A 21,122-nucleotide genomic window follows, 5' to 3' on the forward strand; every position below is an offset into this window, starting at 1 on the left:
TAAATAATAAAAACGTTGAGAAAACTAGACCAATTAATCTGTCTGTTGCTTTGTGAAAAATATGTACTTTGAGCAGATCTTAAAAGTGCTTATTAAAAATTAATACGTTCTGTTAATTTTCGGAGTGTTGCAATTTCTACCTTAGCCACGAGATGGCAGAAGAGTTCTCCCCGTTGTAAACGAGCCATATGACTGACTTTGGTTTTCTCGTTGGGTTCGAAGTCCAGTTACAGAAGACCAGCAGTGTTGCTCTCATCTATAATCTAAGATTAATTAATGGACAGGTTTTTTCATGCTGGCTAATTAAGAAGCGGTGTTCAAGTAAGTTGCAATGTATATTATTAATTAATTACTGAGTGAGGTTGTACTTAATTGCCACAGTCTGCAATACCTGGCTTTCTTTTTAGTATTTAGTACAAGTTGGTGGGGATTTCTTTACACTTTCCAATTAGTTGTCTTCTTTTTCTTGTGTGCATATAATAATGTTTAATTTGCATTTTCTGTGACTCTGATATTTACCTGGTTTTTGGAAACAGGCAGGAAAAGTAGATTTGGGACTTTGAATGCTACTTGTTTCCACATACAATTTGATCTTTGATTCACAATAGATTAAGCAAGAGGTAAATTGTATACTTATGTGATGTTAATCCTTTTTGGCATTTTAAATTAACATGTTGCAGTACCAAAGCTGTTTTTACTGGTGTGTTACTAGTGCGTATAAATAACCCAGTGCACAGTGGCCACACTGCCCTCAAAACTTGAAGATTATAACTTGTCTATGCTTAAGGAAGTAGAGCAGGCCAAATGCACTGCCAGTGGTGTTGGCTTACTGATGAGAGGCTGTCCTTGGGTAACAAACTAATTCCGCTGTTACAGATGTCCATGCGCTGATTTTGTTCATAAGTCGGAAAATACACCAAAAAAAACCACTCGGTGAGGTAACCATAGTATTATAATAAACGGCATCAAGAGCACGTGAGACGGATAGGAAAGATAAAGGTGGAGGGAGAGAGGAAATTAGTTCAGCTGCTTGTAGGAATGGATGTAGGTACATTTGCTAGACTGGTGAATGTAACAATATTATGGGAGCTTGTGTGTACGTACGGGTGTCTGTAAGTCAGGCGTTTCTAACCTGTGGATGGCCCGCACTGAAACCTTGTTTTCCTTCCCAAGCAAACGTTACGCATAGCAAGTCACCTTTCTGAGGAGAGCAGTGTAGTTCTCCAGCATTCTGTCCAACATTTCTCACTTTATTGATACTGTAATCTAATTCCGAGGTCATTTGCATTCTGCTAAGTGAGTTTGTTATCATGTTGCTGTACGTTACAGCGTTGGAGATATTATAAAGATGTAATGAAAAGGGTAAGTTACAAAAATCTCGTTTTACAACAGGGTTATAATTGCTTTATTTTTTTTGGCTGAAACATACCCAAGATACATTTAATGTAAAGTTACTGTACATTCAGGAATAGGGCAGAGGAGTATAATAACTCAGTATAGCTTCTGGATTGCCTCAGTTTTATATCATTTTCTGCAGACTTGGAGGAGGTTTTAGGAGGATGACACAGGTGATTTGATAGAGGTGTACAAGATGAAAAGAGACAGATTGAGTGGACAGCCAGAGGCTTTTTCCCAGGGTTGAAATGGCTAATTTGAGGGGGGGGGGATAATTTTAAGGTGATTGGAGAAAAGTATAGGGGTGAGTTTTTTTTTACACAGTGAGAGTGGTGTATTTATTGAACAGACTGTGAAATGCATTGCCATGGGTAATGGCAGAGGCAGACGCATTAGGGACATAGAGGAGACTCTGCAGATGGATGATAGAAAAATGGATGGCTGTGTGAGAGGAAGGGATAGATTGATCTTGGAGTAGGTAAAAAGTTCAGCACAACATTGTGGGCTGAAGGGCCTGTACTGTGCTGTAATGTTCTATATTCTCTATTTTACTCAAAACAACAACCTGCCCAACCCTTGCAGTAACTGTTCTTGTAATTCTTTAGCTAAGAGTTTGTAAAGTTATGTAAAATTCTTTCAAACAGCAACGTACCATGATAAATTAAAACCCAGTTTATATATATATAATTCTGGAAATACCTGGTGTTTGGAGCAGTATCTGTGGAGTGAGAAGCACATTTAAAGACTCAGGTCATTGCCGCCTTATTGAAAAAGTTTCTTAGTTGCCAGTGATAAATATGTCGAACTGCGTTTCACTGAGAAATGTTGTTCCTTGCTCAGCCATTTTTGACTTTAACTGTCACGATGGAGCTGAAAACAGCTTGTGATTGACTTACAAATAAATGTATGGAGCATCATCTGCTCCCTTGAAATCTTTCCACCCAGCTGCCAGCTGTCTTACACTGCACTGGCCCACTCTATATTTAAACGGCCTCATCTCTCCAAAGTTTCATCACTACCCTGTCTGGTGTTCATTCCTCCTCAAACCATCCAGTCTGAATTCAGAAGGGCACTGAAGACACCCTGGTAAAAGTCACCAGTGATATTATTTATAGCCGTGGCTGCACGACCATGACTATCCTTTTCACAAACGAGAAAATCTGCAGACGCTGGAAATCCAAGCAACACACACAAAATGCTGGAGGAACTCAGCAGGCCAGGCAGCATCTGTGGGAAAGAGTACAGTCAACACTTCAGGCCGAGACCCTTCGGCCAGACTTTACTTGTGGCTTCATGACAAGCAGCAATTTCATAAACCTTTAAAAAGCAAACCATTGTGGGTCTAAAATTTAAACAGCGTACGGAGATATTCTGCAGGTCAGGCAACATCTACAGGGAGAGGAACAGAGTTTCCATTCAGGTTGAGGATCTTTTCTGAAACTGGAAGATAATTCGGTTTTGGTTTCATTCTCCTTCAGCACATTTTTTGTCCACTCTCCTCTTATTCCAGTCTATCTCTCCTATAGAGTCAGTGCTGTCCCTCTCACGGCTGGCTCAGTTTAACCCCCCAACTCACATTTACCTTCACTGTGGGCTGCCTGCCTGTAGCATTGTGTTCAATTCACATCTAGCTTCCCACTGGCATGCCACAGTAGACAGGGTTTTGAAGAAAGGCTTTGGCATACTGGCCTGCATTGGTCAGGACACTGAGGACAGGAGATGGGATATCATGTTCAAGGTTGTTTATTGTCATTCTTCAGTACTTGTGGTTAAAGGAGAACAAAATTATTGTTACTCCAGATTCAATGCAGCATAAAAAACACAGTATGCATGAAGAACACAATGAAAAAGAAACAAAAAAAGACCACACTAAGTATAAAAGCATTACACAGTAGACTAGTAATGGTTAGCATGTAGTTATATTACAACTGTACAAGATGTTGGTGAGACTGCACTTAGAATATTGTGATCAATTCTAGTCAGTGAGGGATAGGAATGAAGCTGGAAAAGGTGCAGAAAAGATTCAAAAGGATGTTACCCAGAATGCAGAGAGTGAGCTGTAGGGAGAGTTTGGATAGGCTGGGGCTCTTCTCCCCCTGGAGCGTGGGTCACCTTATAGACGTATATAACCTATAGGGCGGGATGGTAGCGTAGTGGTTAGCATTACACTGTTACAGCGCCAGTAACCTGGGCTCAATTCTCGCCACTGTCTATAAGGAGTTTGCATGTTCTCCCCATGACTGCGTGGGTTTCCTCCACGTGCTCCAGTTTCCTCCCACATTCCAACGTAAGAGTTAGTGGGTGTAATTGGGCAATGCAGCTTGTTGGACCAGGATGTGCTGTACCTCGAAATAAATAAATAAAAATCACAAAGGGCATCGATGAAGTGATAGGTCAGAGTCTTTTTCCCAGGGTAGGGATATCCAAAATTAGAGGACATAGGTCTGTGAGACAGGAAAGATTGAAAAGGGATCTTTTCACACAGATAATGGTGAATTATGTAAAAAGCTGCCAGAGGAGGTGGTAGAGGTAGGTACAATTGCACTTGAAAGACATTTAGATGGGTACACAGATAGGAACGATGTGGGCCAAATGCAAGGAAATAGGACTTGATCAAGTAGGCCTCTTGGTCAGCATGAACAAGTTGGGTTGATGGGCCTTTTTTTTTGTGTAATTATCTCAGACACCTTATTTGCTCCTTCAAAGAGATATAGTGAGCTTGCATTCAGATACACAGTATCTCCCATTGCTTTTTACAGCAATGAAATGCAGTGGTAGTTTTGGGAATCACTGTTATCCTTTGTTTGTCAAAATCAGATTATGGATGATGCAGTGCTTCTGCTCTTTGGGAAGTGTGAACTTACCACATTCCCTTCAAAATCAAACAAACATTCCACCACCTTGATGCCATGTTCAACCCTGTATGGAGCTTCAAGTTCCGTTTTACGATCGTCTCTCAAACCATTTAATGAAAAGCAAAAAGTAAAACCGCCGATGCCTGAAATCCAAAAATCAAACAAAAAAGGAAGTTCTGGAAAATCTCGTTGTATCGGTGGAGGGAAAAGCAGGGATAACGTTTCAGGTCAATGACTTTCTCTCCACCCCAGTTCTGACAAAGGTCTTCAACCGTTTCTTGAGCAGCTTGCCTGGCCTGCGGAGTGCTCCCAGCATTTTCTGTTTAATCCCCACGTTGATGAGGGGGCTTCCATGTCAGAGTAGGATCCTGTGAAAGTCAGAGCCTTAGTCTGCGCTAAATGCACCTGCGATATGTTTCTTAAGAACAGATGCACAAAGCGTAGGAAGCAGTAAGACTTGGAAAGAGGCTTTAGATGTTTCAGAAAGGACAGGGAGGGAGGCAAGAGAGGTGGGGGCGTGGCACTGTTGATCAGAGATAGTGTCACGGCTGCAGAAAAGGAGGAAGAAAAGAAAGATTGCCTATGGAGTCTCTGTGGGTGGAAGTTAGGAACAGGAAGGGGTCAATAATTCTACTGGGTGCTTTTTATGGACCACCCAATAGTAACAGGGACATCGAGGAGCAGACAGATTATGAAAACACGCAGTCCTCTTTTATTGTCATTTAGTAATGCATGCATTAAGAAATGATACATTATTTCCTCCGGTGTGATATCACAAAACACAGGACAAACCAAGACTGAAAAAACTGACAAAACCATATAATTATAACATATAATTACAAACAGTGCAACAATACCATAACTTGATGAAGAAATCCATGAGCACAGTAAAGTTCAAAGTTTCTCAAATGTCCCACATCTCACACAGACGAGAGAAGGAAGAAAAACTCTCCCTGCCATGCTGACCACAATCCGACTCTGAGTCATCCGAAAACTTCGAGCTCTGATCAGCTCTCCGACACCGAGTACTGAGCGCCAGCTCTGTCCGAACGATTTGACCCCCTTGGTCGCCAAAAGCAGGCAAGGCCGGGGATTTTGAGGCCTACCCTCCGAAAGATTCCCGACCATACAATAATGACAGCAGCGAACAGGCGTTTCAGAAATTTCTCCAGATGTTCCTCTGTGCTTTCACGTCCATTCTCCATCAAATCAGAATTGTCCACGGCCCCTATTTAACAGATACAATATCATTTTTCACCAGAGGGCTGTGCACACACATGTGCGTCACCATCTTCTCCCCCCGCTCAGATTCTGGAAAGGTGTAATAATAACAGGGTTGTATTGGTGGAAGATTCTAATTTCCCAAATATTAATTGGCATTTCCCTAGAGTGAGGGGTTTAGATGGGGTGGAGTTTGTTATGTGTGTTCAGGAAGGTTTCTTGACACAATATCTAGATAAGCCAATATCTAGACAATATTCTAGAGAAGAGGCTGTACTTGATCTGGTATTGGGAAATGAACCTGGTCAGGTGTCAGATCTCTCAGTGGGAGAGCATTTTGGAGATAGTGATCACAATTCTATCTCCTTTACCATAGCATTGGAGAGGGATAGGAACAGACAGGTTAGGAAAGGGTTTAATTGGAGTAAGGGGAAATATGAGGCTATCAGGCAGGAACTTGGAAGCAGAAATTGGGAACAGATGTTCTCAGGGAAATGTATGGAAGAAATGTGGCAAATGTTCAGCGGAGATTTGCGTGGAGTTCTGCGTAGGTACGTTCCAATAAGACAGGGAAAGGATAGTAGGTACAGGAACTGTGGTGTACAAAGACTGTTGAAAATCAAGTCAAGAAGAAAAGAAAAGTTTACAAAAGGTTCAAAAAACTAGGTAATATTAGAGATCTAGAAGATTATAAGGCTAGCAGGAAGGAGCTTAAGAATGAAATTAGGAGAACCAGAAGGGGCCATGAGAAGGCCTTAGTGGACAGGATTAAGGAAAACCCCAAGGCATTCTAAAAGTTTGTGAAGAGCAAGAGGATAAGACATGAGAGAATAGGACCAATCAAGTGTGACAGTGGAAAAGTGTGTATGGAACCGGAGAAGATAGCAGAGGTACTCATTGAGTAATTTGCTTCAGTATTCACTACGGAAAAGGATCTTGGTGATCATAGGGATGACTTACAGTGAACTGAAAAGCTTGAGCATATAGATATTAAGAAAGAGGATGTGCTGGAGCTTTTTGAAAGCATCAAGTTGGATAAGTCACCGGGACTGGAAGAGATGAACCCATGGCTACTGTGGAAGGCGAGGGAGGAGATTGCTGAGCCTCTGGCAATGATCTTTGCATCATCAATGGGGATGGGAGAGGTTCCGGAGGATTGGAGGATTGCAGATGTTGTTCCCTTATTCAAGAAAGGGAGTAGAGATAGCCCAGGAAATTATAGACCAGTGAGTCTTACTTCAGTGATTGGTTAGTTGACAGAAAAGATCCTGAGAGACAGGATTTATGAACATTTGGAGAGGCATAATATGATTAGAAATAGTCAGCATGGCTTTGTCAAAGGCAGGTCGTGCCTTACGAGCCTGACTGAATTTTTTGAGGCTGTGATTAAACATATTGATAGAGGTAGAGCAGTAGATGTAGTGTATATGGATTTCAGCAAGGCATTTGATAAAGTACCCCATGCAAGGCTTATTGTGAAAGTAAGGAGGCATGGGATCCAAGAGGACATTGCTTTGTGGATCCAGAACTGGCTTGCCCACAGAACGCAAAGAGTGGTTGTAGACAGGTCATATTCTGCATGGAGGTCGGTGACTAGTGGTGTGCCTCAGGGATCTGTTCTGGGACTCCTACTCTTCGTGATTTTTATAAATGACCTGGATGAGGAAGTGGAGGGATGGGTTAGTAAGTTTGCTGATGACACAAAGGTTGGGGGTGTTGTGGATAGTGTGGAGGGCTGTCAGAGGTTACAGCGGGACATTGATAGGATGCAAAACTGGGCTGAGAAGTGGTAGATGGAGTTCATCCCAGATAAGTATGAGGTGGTTCATTTTGGTAGATCAAATATGAAGGCATAATATAGTGTTAATGGTAAGACTTGGCAGTGTGGAGGATCAGAAGGATCTTGGGGTTTGTGTCCATAGGACACTCAAAGCTGCTGCGCAGGTTGACTCTGTGGTTAAGAAGGCATATGGTGCATTGGCCTTCATCAGTCGTGGCAATGAGTTTAGGAGCTGAGAGGTAATGTTGCAGCTACAGTATATAGGACCCTGGTCAGACCCCACATGGAGTACTGTGCTCAGTTCTGGTCGCCTCACTACAGGAAGGATGTGGAAACCATAGGGTACAGAGGAGATTTACAAGGATGTTGTCTGGATTGGGGGGCATGCCTTATGTGAACTCGGCCTTTTCTCCTTGGAGCGACGGAGGATGAGAGGTGACTTGATAGAGGTGTATAAGATGATGAGAGGCATTGATCGTGTGGATAGTCAGAGGCTTTTTCCCAGGGCTGAAATGACTAGCATGAGAGGGCACAGTTTTAAGGTGCTTGGAAGTAGGTACAGAGGAGATCTCAGGGGTAAGTTTTTTACGCAGAGAGTGGTGGGTGTGTGGAATGGGCTGCCGGCGATGGTGGTGGAGATGGATACGATAGGGTCTTTTAAGAGACTCCTGGATAGGTACATGGAGCTTAGAAAAATAAAGGGCTACGGGTAACCCTCGGTAATTTCTAAGGTAGGGACATGTTCGGCACAGCTTTGTAGGCCAAAGGGCCTGTATTGTGCTGTAGGTTTTCTATGTTTCTCGAACACCTAAACAGACATTCCACCCTGCAAAAACTCATTTCAGGGAGGTAGCACCATGAATTTGTGGGAGACTCCCGGAACTTCCGGGAGAGGTGGGATGTCTGCAATAGAGTAGCTCTTTAGCAGCTAGCCAACTAGTTTAAATAACGTTAGCTATGCTAATGAATGAATGACACCTGTTAAACTCACCTCAACATGTCTTTTACAGTTTTAACCCACTATGGGCAATAGAAAAGTCACTGTTGCAAACAGTGCAGCGAGCAACACTGTCATTATTTTTGACCCCTATTAGGCAGGGGTACACTTTAGTGTAGTCTGGGGTGACGTACGTTTTATATTTTCTTTTTTTGGAATGCTCTGCCATGGTCCTTGCTCTCACGCTCTCTCTCTCTCTCTCTCGTGCACTGTCTCGCTCTCCCTTTCTCTCTCATGTGCGCTCGCTCACCCTCGCTCTCTCGCGCTCTCCCTCTCTCTCTCTCTCTCTCTCTCTCTCGTGCACTCTGTCTCGCATTCTCCCGCGCGCTGCCTCTCTCTCGCTCGCTTGCTCGCTCTCAAAAAAAATTGATTTCCGGGATATTGTATATAATTTGCGGGCATCAGGGAGCCACTATCAATAAGCGGGAGACTCCCGGAACTTCCGGGAGAGGTGGGATGTCTGCCTAAAGGCCATTTTGCCAGGTATTTTGAAAGGAAACTGTGAGGGGCCTAATACAGGCAAATGAAACTAGTATAGTTGGGCGTCATAGTCGGCATGGAGGAAGCAGGTTCTGTGTTCTACATTTCTATGATTCTGTAATTATTACTTATGTAGAACTGCCCTGCACAGCCTCCAGCTGTATATTCCCTCTAACACCTTGCAGCCAGCTTGTCTTTTCTCCCCAAGAATCACACTGGAAGAATGTCCTTGTAGACCTATGTTTTTCACCCTGGCCTCACAAAATTAACTTTTTGCTAACTTAACTGGCAGGGAGGGTCCCTGCACATGATCAGAAAAGGCTGCAGAAGGTTGCAAACTCACCAGTTCCATCATGCGCCTTATCCTTCTCAGCATTGAGGACAACTTCAAAGGGCGATGTTTCCCATGCCTTGGATCCCATGCCTCCTTACTTTCTCAATAAAGGTCACGTCCATCATTCAGGATCCCCACCATTCTCCTCTGACCTCTCTCTCATTAACAAAGCATTTTTGTCCACAGAACTGCCTTCACTAGCTGTTTTTTTTCCTTCTTTTCCACTATTCTCTGTAAACTCTAGGGGCCCTTGGGCCTGAAATTCTCAGGAGATCAGTTTCAGAAATACTCAAATCACCCCATCTGGCACCAACAATTATTCCACAGTCAAAGTCATATAGATTGCATTGCTTCCCCATTCTGATGTTTGGACTGAACAACAGCTGAACCTGTTGACCATGTCAGCTTGCTTTTATGTATTGAGTTGAGTCGCACATGATTGGCTGATTAGATATTTGCATTAATGAGCAGGTGTCCAGGTCATAAAGTGACCACTGACTGCATTTCTTATTGTAAATTATAGTTTCATTTGTTACACTGTATTCACAATATAATGTCAGTAATATGACACCTAATTTTGATTCTGATTCTGATTCTTGACTCTTTTCTCCTGTTCCTTGTCCACTCCCTTACATCCATGACATCCACCACTGGCCCCCAACTGGTTCATCTTCACCAAGGATGTCCAAGTGTTCTACTCCTCCACCCCACACTGGAATCTTCTCACAGCCCTTCAGTACTTCCTTGAACAGGGATGCAACCAGCCCCTTCCACCACCAGTCTCCATCACTGGGCTGAATTTTGTCTCACACTGAACACTCCCTTCAACTCTGTTCACTTTCTCCAACTTAAAGAGGAAGCTATGGGATCTTGCACGGGCGCAAGGTATGCCCATCTCCTTTTTAATATGTGAAAAGCTTTTGCTTAGTTCCTTTCCTGGTCTTCTCCCTTAATCCTCTGTCCATTACATTGAGTACTGCAATTGTGCTATATCCTTCGCATGTATAGATCTCAAAAATGTCATTATCCCAAATTTCCATCTGATCTCTCTTTCACATTTCTGACCCTTCACTTCTTTTTCTTGATATCTCTGTCTGTATCTCAGGGGATAGGGTAAATACCAAGATCCCAAAAACATAAGAACATAAGAAATAGGAGCAGGAGTCGGCCATCTGGCCTGTCGAGCCTGTTCCACCATTCAATAAGACCATGGCTGATCTGACCATGGACTCCTCTCCACCTGCTGGCCTTTTCCCATAAACCCTTAATTCCCCTACTATGCAAAAATCTACCCCACCTTGTCTTAAATATATTTACTGAGGTAGCCTCCACTGCTTCATTGGGCAGAGAATTCCACAGATTCACCACTTTCTGGGAAAAGCAGTTCCTCCTCATTGCCATCCTAAATCTACTCCCCTGAATCTTGAGGCTAGGTCCCCTAGTTCTAATCTTACCTACCAGTAGAAACAACTTCCATTCTCCTGGTTAATCCATCTCTATTGTATCCGCTGTAATATCTGTGCCTTTAAAATGCTTTCTTTCATCCTTAGCCATGGCTTCCATGGCTTTCTCTCTACTGTAGTTGACAGGTTCCCAAACACATCTCCTCTATTTCCTGCACTTGTGCTCTCACCAGCCCTTCCCCCCCACCTCCAATTCACAATCTAGAACATAGATTGTTTTTCTCTTGGCCTTTTTTCTACTCCATCAGTCTCCCTTTCAATAGATCACCTTCTGCAATTTATGCCCGATATGATTTACCACTTTCAGCATTTCAATCAGAACGGTCCCTCTGCAGTTCCCAATTTAATTTTTCCATTCCACCAACTTCTCAACATTTCCATTACAATTGCTGGAGATGCAGCACTGGCCCTCTTATTTATTCCCTTCCCACCAACCAATCTTACCACTTAAGATCTCTACCAATCTTATCCATTTCTTTTCCTTTGGGTGCTCCCTGTATGCTCTTTTTATAATTGGAAAAGCCAACAGAACGTCTCCATTTAAATTACAAAAGTGACCCTTAACTTCCAATCTCCTGTCCTTTAGTTCTTCACCCCACTCTCATTCCGACCTCTCTGTCTTCAGTCTGCAACACCTCGTCAATGACGTTCAACATAAGCCCGAAGAATAGCACGTCCTCTTCGATCTGGCACCGTTAACCCCCGAGACTTTAATATCAACATTGAATTTAACTATTTCAGATAAGCACGCTTAAACTTACAATAATACGCCTATACCTTTCTGTTTCAATTTGTTTCTTATTTTTCTTTTCTGTATGCTGGTTTTAAAAGTATTTCTTACTTTGATCTGCACCCTATGAAAGACCTTCTCTCCATTTCTCCCCGGCCCTCCCCTTCACTGGAACCAAACAGGCTTATTTCCCTGTGTTTTTTTCCCCCAGTTCTGAGGAAAGATCCGTGGACTAGATCTCTCTCTACTGATGCTGTTTGACCTGCTGAGTACTTCCAGCGGTCCCTGTTTCTGCTGTGGATGTACAGCATCTGCAGTTTTTTTGCTTGATTATCATTTGAGATTAAAGTACTGTTCAGTGGGCCTGTTAATGTGCTTAATTATGTTTCGCAAATTAACAGATAACAACAAGTTTGTCTCTCTGTTCATTTTGCTTCATTAAATTCAGATTGCTAGTCGCAATTAAAAGCCATGTTGGCAGATGTGATTCTTTGTACCCACACAACATGGGGCTAAACTTCTGCATTATGTTTGGCTCGGACCCACCTCCACATGGTACCACAGAATTGTTTCCATTGTGGAACAACAATAAATGACAGAGGATTGGATAGTTTACAGTTATCGTGCTCCAGGGATTTAATCAAAAACTGGTCTAATGATACAGTACTGATTTACACTTTATATTTAGATTTGATTAAATATGCACCAAATCACAGTGTTATCTCAACATTCTACACTGTAGTGAAGGCAATACTTACCAAGTTAGAAACGCTGTAGGAAACAAAAATAATTTTTGCTGAAATATAGTCATAAAGTGGTACAGCAATGAAACAGGCCCGTCAGCCCAATTCATCCATGCCAACCAATTAAGTCTGTTTGACTTAGTTCCACTTCTCTGCGTTTAGTCCATATCCCTCTAAAGCTTTCCTGCCCAAGTACCTGACTAAATGTCTTGAGTGCTGTAATTGTACTTGCCTCTGGTAGTTCATTCCATTTACCCACCACCTTCGGTGTGGAAAAAGTTTCCCTCTGAACCCTTTTAAATATTACCAAGACTCTATCAGTAAGTTCCATGCCCAGTGTGAAGTAAACCCATATGGAACAGGCCTGTGTAGGTAGTTTTAGTGAAGATGGAGGCTGTTAATAAGTGTTCTAGCTAGGCATATGAGTTCTAATAGATTGCTAAAGATCCCCTGGCCATTCTGATTTCTCTAACACATCCTGTGCTTCAGAATATACACACCTTCCACCCCAGCCATAAAATCTTTGATCTCGGAGAGCTGAAAAAAAACCTACTTAAAAAAAACCAAAGCTAATCTTAGATTCCAGGAAATTTCTCTGTAAGTCTTTTAAGCAATCACATCTGATTCAGGAATGCCCAAAACCTTGGGGTAAGGACAGAGAAATCAGTCGGGGTTGTAAGAAGAGACTGAATAGGCTAGAACTTTTCTCGCCAGAGTACAGGAGGCAGAGGGGGGTGACCTTATGAAGGTCTATAAAATCATGAGGAGTATAGATAAGGTGGATGGTCACAGACTTTTCCCCAGGGTAGGGGAATCTAAAAATAGAGGGCATATGTTTAACATGAGACTAGAAAGATTTAAAATGACTTGAGGGGCAAGTTTCTCACGTAGAGTGTGAAGGGTTTATGGAAGCAATTACCAGGGGAAGTGGTAGAGGTGGGTACAATCACGATGTTTATAAGATATTTAGACCAATAGATGCAGCATATTCATGGGAGAGGTTCAAAGTAAATTTACTATCAAAATACTTGAATGTCACCATACTAAACCCTGAGATTCATTTTCTTGTGGGCATACTCAATAATCCATTGATTTATTCTCATTGTTACCATCAGGACAGAGATACAGGAGCCCAAAGGCACTCATTCAGTGATCCAGGAACAGCTTCTTCCCCTCTGTCACCCAATTTCTCAATGGACTTTGAACCTATGAGCATTACCTCACTACATTTTATTTATAATTTTGCACTATTATTTAATTTAAATATTTAATATATACGTACTTTATGTATTGCATTGTACTGCCGCCATAAAGTTAACAAATTTCATGACGTATGCTGGTGATATTAAACCTGATTCTGATACAATAGAATCAATGAAAGACCATACCAACTTGGGCACTCAACCAGCGTGCAAAAGGCAACAAACTGTGCAAATTTAAAACGAAAAAAAACTAAATAAATAAGCAATAAATGTTGAGAACATGAGATGAAAATCCTTAAAGGAGAGTCTGCAAGTGAGGAAATTGGAGATTCAATTGTACAAGGAGGTATTGAGGCCAAAGTCTTGAAGTTTATCGATTAGTTTAGAGGAATAGGCAGTTTGGTTGGCACGGATGAGTGGGTCTGAAGGGACTTTTTCCGTACTGTTTAACTACAACACTCGAATGTTTCTGCTTGTTTTTTCTTCTGCTGAAAGGCAAATGACAGCAGGGTTAACTTACATTGCTGGCTTGTTGATTAAGGTCTCTGAGTCATCCTATAATATAACCAAATATTACACAGTAAAGAATTCGCTCCAGATTTTAGCGGTCATCTCAGGTCACGTACAGGAGTGCTGGTGATGCCAAAACTGAGAGCACCCAGTGCAAAACCCAGGGGCTGTAATAAACATAACTGCCACATGGGGTCACTGCAGAGCACTATAGGCGTCCTGACACTCTAATGGCAGTGAACCATTTGGTATTGGTTCGTTATTGTCACATGAGCCAAGATACAGTGAAACATTTGTCCTGTATGTTGTTTATACAGATCACTGAATTTGAATAAAGTAAAACAGAATAAAGTGTAAAGGCTACAGCTCTCTCTCATGTCCCAGTACAGGTAAAAAAATAAAGTGCAAGATTATAATGAAGTAGATTGTGAGGTCAAAAGTTCGTATTATACAAGAGAGGTTCGTTCAAAAGTTTGGTACTGGTGGGATGGATAAGTTTGTTTACTTAAGACAGTGAGGAGTTCAGCACTTGCATTACAAAGGCTATGAAAAGTTGATTCTCTTGTCTTGCCAAGGACCCCAATTGAAAATTGAAAAGTATACAAGCTCAGGATGAGCTGTGGCTCGGTACTCATGGAAGAGTTTAGCAGTGGGTCCAGTTGGAGTTGCAGCCTAACTTAGCCTTGGTGTCCCTTGTAAACTTGTACGCTGCAGTGGCTGCATGAACTGCTTCTCTCTCCAAGCCCCACTGTAGCTTCTGATCTTGTGATGTTGACAGCAAGTTCCCACTTGCTTCAAAAAGGCAACAATTATACCAGTGCCTAAGAAGAATAATTTGAGCTGCCTTAATGACTATCACCCAGTAGCACTCACATCGATAGTGATGAAATGCTTTGAGAGGTTGGTCATGACTAGACTGAACTCCTGCCTCAGCAAGGACCTGGACCCATTGCAATTTGCCTATTGCCACAACAGGTCAACAGCAGACACAATCTCAACGGCTCTCCACATGGCTTTAGACCACCTGGACAACACAAACACCTATGTCAGGATGCTGTCCATCGGCTATAGCTCAGCATTTAATACCATCGTTCCCACAATCCTGATTGAGAAGTGGTTGCAGAACCTGGGCCTCTGTATCTCCCTCTGCAATTGGATCCTAGACTTCCTAACTGGAAGACCACAATCTGTGCAGACTGGTGATAACATCTCCTCCTCGCTGACGATCAACACTGACGATCAACTCAGGGGTGTGTGCTTAGCCCACTGCTCTACTCTCTTTATACACATGACTGTGTGGCTAGGCATAGCTCACATACCATCTATAAATTTGCTGATGATACAACCATTGTTGGTAGAATCTCAGGTGGTGACAAGAGGGCATACAGGAGTGAGATTTGCCAACTAGTGGAGTGGTGTAAGACGAAAGAGCTGATTGTGGATTTCAGGAAGGGTAAGAGGAAGGAACACATACCAATCCTCAGAGGGATCAGAAGTGGAGAGAGTGAGCAGTTTCGAGTTCCTCGGTTTCAAGATCTCTAAGGATCTAACCTGGTCCCAACATATCGATGTAGTTATAAAGAAGGCAGGACAGCGGCTATACTTCATTAGGAGTTTGAAGAGATTTGGCATGTCAACAAATACACTCAAAAACTTCTATAGTTGTACTGTGGAGAGCATTCTGACAGGCTGCATCACTGTCTGGTATGGAGGGGCTACGGCACAGGACCAGAAGGAGCTGCAGAAGGTTGTAAATCTAGTCAGCTCCATCTTGGGTACTAGCCTACAAAGTGCCCAGGACATCTTCAGGGAACGGTGTCTCAGAAAAGCAGCGTCCATTATTAAGGACATCCAGCATCCAGGGTATGCCCTTTTCTCACTGTTACCATCAGGTAGGAGGTACAGAAGCCTGAAGGCACACACTCAGCGATTCAGGAACAGCTTCTTCCCCTCTGCCATCCGATTCCTAAATGGACATTGAACCCTTGAACACCACCTCACTTTTTTAATATACAGTATTTCTGTTTTTTGCACATTTTTAATCTATTCAAGCTACACATACTGTAATTGATTTACTGTACTTGTTTAATTATTATTATTATTATTTTTATTTTATTTATTTATTTTTTCTCTTCTATATTTTGTATTGCATTGAACTGCTGCTGCTAAGTTAACAAATTTCACGTCACCTGCCGATGATAATAAACCTGATTCTGATCTGATCCCTGTTATCACCCAACCTACCTGACATCCCTCCAATCGCTCTCCTCCTCCTACAGGGACAACTCCCATTCAAAGTACTTTTATTATTGAATTGAATGATCTTTATTCTCATTATACATGGGTACAATGAAACTCTGTTTAGCTTCCTCTCAGGCAATTATGTTTGTAAATAAAGTGGTAAATAAAAACAAGACTGTAATAGAAGAACAGTATTAAATAGATAAGTAGCAGCCAATAAGTTGCAGCAGCACCAGAATATCACAGTAATGCACAAAGTGCCGTTAGTGCAAGTATTTGAGTCCCTGTGTATGCCTGTGTGTGCTCACAGTTTCAGTCATCGTTCTGTGGGAGTGGTGTGATGGAGGCCACAACTCTGGGTTAGAAGCTGTTCCTCAGTCTATTTGTTCTGGCTTTTAGTGTCCTGAACCTTTTGCTGGACGACAGCGGGTCAGACAGGGAGCGGTCGGGGTGTGTGGTGTCTCTGGTTATGCTGATTGTTTTCCTCCTGAGTCTGCTGGAATAGATGGCGTCCAGTCCTGGGAGCTCCATCCTGACAATTCACTGGGCAGCCTTCACCACGTGATGCAGGTCTTGTTGCTCAGCGGCTGTGCAGCTGGCATACCACACGGTGGCGCTGTTGGTCAGGATGGTTTCAATTGTGCTTCTGTAGAAGTTAAGCAACAGCTTTTGTGGGAGTTTGGCCTGTTTCAGCTTTCTGAGGGAGAAGAGTCTTTGTTGTACCTTTTTTACAAGCAGCGAGGTGTTGGTGGTCCATGTCAGCTGTTTTGACAACATAACTCCAAGGAACTTCAGGTTTTCCACACTTTCCACTACCTTTCCATGTATATGGAGGGCGTGTGTACTCTGTCCTTTGATCTCCTGAAGCCAGTGATCATCGCTTTTGTTTTAGAAGTGTTAAGGACCGGGTCGCTGTCCTTACTCCACTCCGTCAGATGATCCACCTCAAGCCTGTTGGCTGTTTCATCCTCGTCCGAGATCAGGCCAACCACTGTGGTATCGTCTGCAAATTTAATTATGGAGTTGGAGGTGTAGATGGGGGTGCAGTCATGTGTGATGAGTGTGTAGAGCATAGAGCATTATCAAAGTATGTATACAGTATATAAGCCTGACATTCATCTTCCCCAGAGATAGCCGCGAAAGAAAGAAAACCATGGAACCCATTCAAAGAAAAACTTCAAAAACCCCCAAACACCAAAATAAACAAATGGCGCGAAAAAAACAGCAAAAAAAGGGTGAAAACATAGAATATAAAATCAAAAGAGTCTGGGAATATTCAGAAACAACAGGAATTCTGCAGATGCTGGAAATTCAAGCAACATACATCAAAGTTGCTGGTGAATGCAGCAGGCCAGGCAGCATCTATAGGAAGAGGTGCAGTCGACGTTTCAGGCCGAGACCCTTCGTCAGGACTAACTGAAGGAAGAGTGAGTAAGGGATTTGAAAGCTGGAGGGGGAGGGGGAGATGCAAAATGATAGGAGAAGACAGGAGGGGGAGGGATAGAGCCGAGAGCTGGACAGGTGATAGGCAAAAGGGGATACGAGAGGATCATGGGACAGGAGGTCCGGGAAGAAAGACGGGGGGGGGGGTGACCCAGAGGATGGGCAAGACGTATATTCAGAGGGACAGAGGGAGAAAAAGGAGAGTGAGAGAAAGAATGTGTGCATTAAAAAGAGTAACAGATGGGGTACGAGGGGGAGGTGGGGCCTAGCGGAAGTTAGAGAAGTCAATGTTCATGCCATCAGGTTGGAGGCTACCCAGACGGAATATAAGGTGTTGTTCCTCCAACCTGAGTGTGGCTTCATCTTTACAGTAGAGGAGGCCGTGGATAGACATGTCAGAATGGGAATGGGATGTGGAATTAAAATGTGTGGCCACTGGGAGATCCTGCTTTCTCTGGCGGACAGAGCATAGATGTTCAGCAAAGCGGTCTCCCAGTCTGCGTCGGGTCTCACCAATATATAAAAGGCCACATCGGGAGCACCGGACGCAGTATATCACCCCAGTCGACTCACAGGTGAAGTGATGCCTCACCTGGAAGGACTGTTTGGGGCCCTGAATGGTGGTAAGGGAGGAAGTGTAAGGGCATGTGTAGCACTTGTTCCGCTTACACGGATAAGTGCCAGGAGGGAGATCAGTGGGGAGGGATGGGGGGGACGAATGGACAAGGGAGTTGTGTAGGGAGCGATCCCTGCGGAATGCAGAGAGAGGCGGGGAGGGAAAGATATGCTTAGTGGTGGGATCCCGTTGGAGGTGGCGGAAGTTACGGAGAATAATATGTTGGACCCGGAGGCTGGTGGGGTGGTAGGTGAGGACCAGGGGAACCCTATTCCTAGTGGGGTGGTGGGAGGATGGAGTGAGAGCAGATGTACGTGAAATGGGGGAGATGCGTTTAAGAGCAGAGTTGATAGTGGAGGAAGGGAAACCCCTTTCTTTAAAAAATGAAGACATCTCCCTCGTCCTAGAATGAAAAGCCTCATCCTGAGAGCAGATGCGGCGGAGACGGAGGAATTGCGAGAAGGGGATGGCGTTTTTGCAAGAGACAGGGTGAGAAGAGGAATAGTCCAGATAGTTGTGAGAGTCAGTAGGCTTATAGTAGACATCAGTGGATAAGCTGTCTCCAGAGACAGAGACAGAAAGATCTAGAAAGGGGAGGGAGGTGTCAGAAATGGACCAGGTAAACTTGAGGGCAGGGTGAAAGTTGGAGGCAAAGTTAATAAAGTTAACGAGTTCTGCATGCGTGCAGGAAGCAGCGCCAATGCAGTCGTCGATGTAGCGAAGGAAAAGTGGGGGACAGATACCAGAATAGGCACGGAACATAGATTGTTCCACAAACCCAACAAAAAGGCAGGCATAGCTAGGACCCATATGGGTGCCCATAGCTACACCTTTAGTTTGGAGGAAATGGGAGGAGCAAAAGGAGAAATTATTAAGAGTAAGGACTAATTCTGCTAGACGGAGCAGAGTGGTGGTAGAGGGGAACTGATTAGGTCTGGAATCCAAAAAGAAGCGTAGAGCTTTAAGACCTTCCTGATGGGGGATGGAAGTATATAGGGACTGGACATCCAAGGTGAAAATAAAGCGGTGGGGGCCAGGGAACTTAAAATCATCGAAAAGTTTAAGAGCGTGAGAAGTGATCTTTCTCACGCTCTTAAACTTTTCGATGATTTTAAGTTCCCTGGCCCCCACCGCTTTATTTTCACCTTGGATGTCCAGTCCCTATATACTTCCATCCCCCATCAGGAAGGTCTCAAAGCTCTACGCTTCTTTTTGGATTCCAGACCTAATCAGTTCCCCTCTACCACCACTCTGCTCCGTCTAGCAGAATTAGTCCTTACTCTTAATAATTTCTCCTTTTGCTCCTCCCATTTCCTCCAAACTAAAGGTGTAGCTATGGGCACCCGTATGGGTCCTAGCTATGCCTGCCTTTTTGTTGGGTTTGTGGAACAATCTATGTTCCGTGCCTATTCTGGTATCTGTCCCCCACTTTTCCTTCGCTACATCGACGACTGCATTGGCGCTGCTTCCTGCACGCATGCAGAACTCGTTAACTTTATTAACTTTGCCTCCAACTTTCACCCTGCCCTCAAGTTTACCTGGTCCATTTCTGACACCTCCCTCCCCTTTCTAGATCTTTCTGTCTCTGTCTCTGGAGACAGCTTATCCACTGATGTCTACTATAAGCCTACTGACTCTTACAACTATCTGGACTATTCCTCTTCTCACCCTGTCTCTTGCAAAAACGCCATCCCCTTCTCGCAATTCCTCCGTCTCCGCCGCATCTGCTCTCAGGATGAGGCTTTTCATTCTAGGACGAGGGAGATGTCTTCATTTTTTAAAGAAAGGGGCTTCCCTTCCTCCACTATCAACTCTGCTCTTAAACGCATCTCCCCCATTTCACGTACATCTGCTCTCACTCCATCCTCCCACCACCCCACTAGGAATAGGGTTCCCCTGGTCCTCACCTACCACCCCACCAGCCTCCGGGTCCAACATATTATTCTCCGTAACTTCCGCCACCTCCAACGGGATCCCACCACTAAGCATATCTTTCCCTCCCCGCCTCTCTCTGCATTCCGCAGGGATCGCTCCCTACACAACTCCCTTGTCCATTCGTCCCCCCCATCCCTCCCCACTGATCTCCCTCCTGGCACTTATCCGTGTAAGCGGAACAAGTGCTACACATGCCCTTACACTTCCTCCCTTACTACCATTCAGGGCCCCAAACAGTCCTTCCAGGTGAGGCATCACTTCACCTGTGAGTCGACTGGGGTGATATACTGCGTCCGGTGCTCCCGATGTGGCCTTTTATATATTGGTGAGACCCGACGCAGACTGGGAGACCGCTTTGCTGAACATCTACGCTCTGTCCGCCAGAGAAAGCAGGATCTCCCAGTGGCCACACGTTTTAATTCCACATCCCATTCCCATTCTGACATGTCTATCCACGGCCTCCTCTACTGTAAAGATGAAGCCACACTCAGGTTGGAGGAACAACACCTTATATTCCGTCTGGGTAGCCTCCAACCTGATGGCATGAACATTGACTTCTCTAACTTCCGCTAGGCCCCACCTCCCCCTCGTACCCCATCTGTTACTCTTTTTAATGCACACATTCTTTCTCTCACTCTCCTTTTTCTCCCTCTGTCCCTCTGAATATACGTCTTGCCCATCCTCTGGGTCACCCCCCCCCGTCTTTCTTCCCGGACCTCCTGTCCCATGATCCTCTCGTATCCCCTTTTGCCTATCACCTGTCCAGCTCTCGGCTCCATCCCTCCCCCTCCTGTCTTCTCCTATCATTTTGCATCTCCCCCTCCCCCTCCTGCTTTCAAATCCCTTACTCACTCTTCCTTCAGTTAGTCCTGACGAAGGGTCTCGGCCTGAAACGTCGACTGCGCCTCTTCCTATAGATGCTGCCTGGCCTGCTGCGTTCACCAGCAACTTTGATGTATGTTGGGAATATTCAGATCAGCTCTGTGTTAGAACCGGCAATTGTCACAAAATGCATCTTGGAACCCAAAAAAAAATAAAAACTAGAGAATTGGTTCAGGAATGGCTTGGCAATTTGTTAGTTTCCTGCTGTTAAGTTTGAGAACTTAGCACCTAGTTGCTCTTGGTTGGTCTACAAGGCGTGTAGGTAAGCATCATTAAAGAATTAAAAGAATCTAGC

The 21,122-nt window shown here is 43.9% G+C and overlaps 1 long non-coding RNA gene across 3 annotated transcripts in view; it reads left to right on the forward strand.

Annotated features, from left to right (window-relative positions):
• The first annotated feature begins 214 nt into the window (after positions 1–214).
• Positions 215–21,122, forward strand: part of LOC134344474 (uncharacterized) — a 190,622-nt gene continuing 169,714 nt past the window's right edge. For all 3 annotated transcript variants that reach the window (XR_010017442.1, XR_010017443.1, XR_010017444.1), the window contains exon 1: positions 215–321. This is a non-coding gene — a long non-coding RNA (uncharacterized LOC134344474). The remainder of the gene's footprint in view (positions 322–21,122) is intronic.

The sequence above is a fragment of the Mobula hypostoma genome, chromosome 3 (assembly GCF_963921235.1).
Source record: "Mobula hypostoma chromosome 3, sMobHyp1.1, whole genome shotgun sequence".
Classification (NCBI taxonomy): Eukaryota; Metazoa; Chordata; class Chondrichthyes; order Myliobatiformes; family Myliobatidae; genus Mobula; species Mobula hypostoma.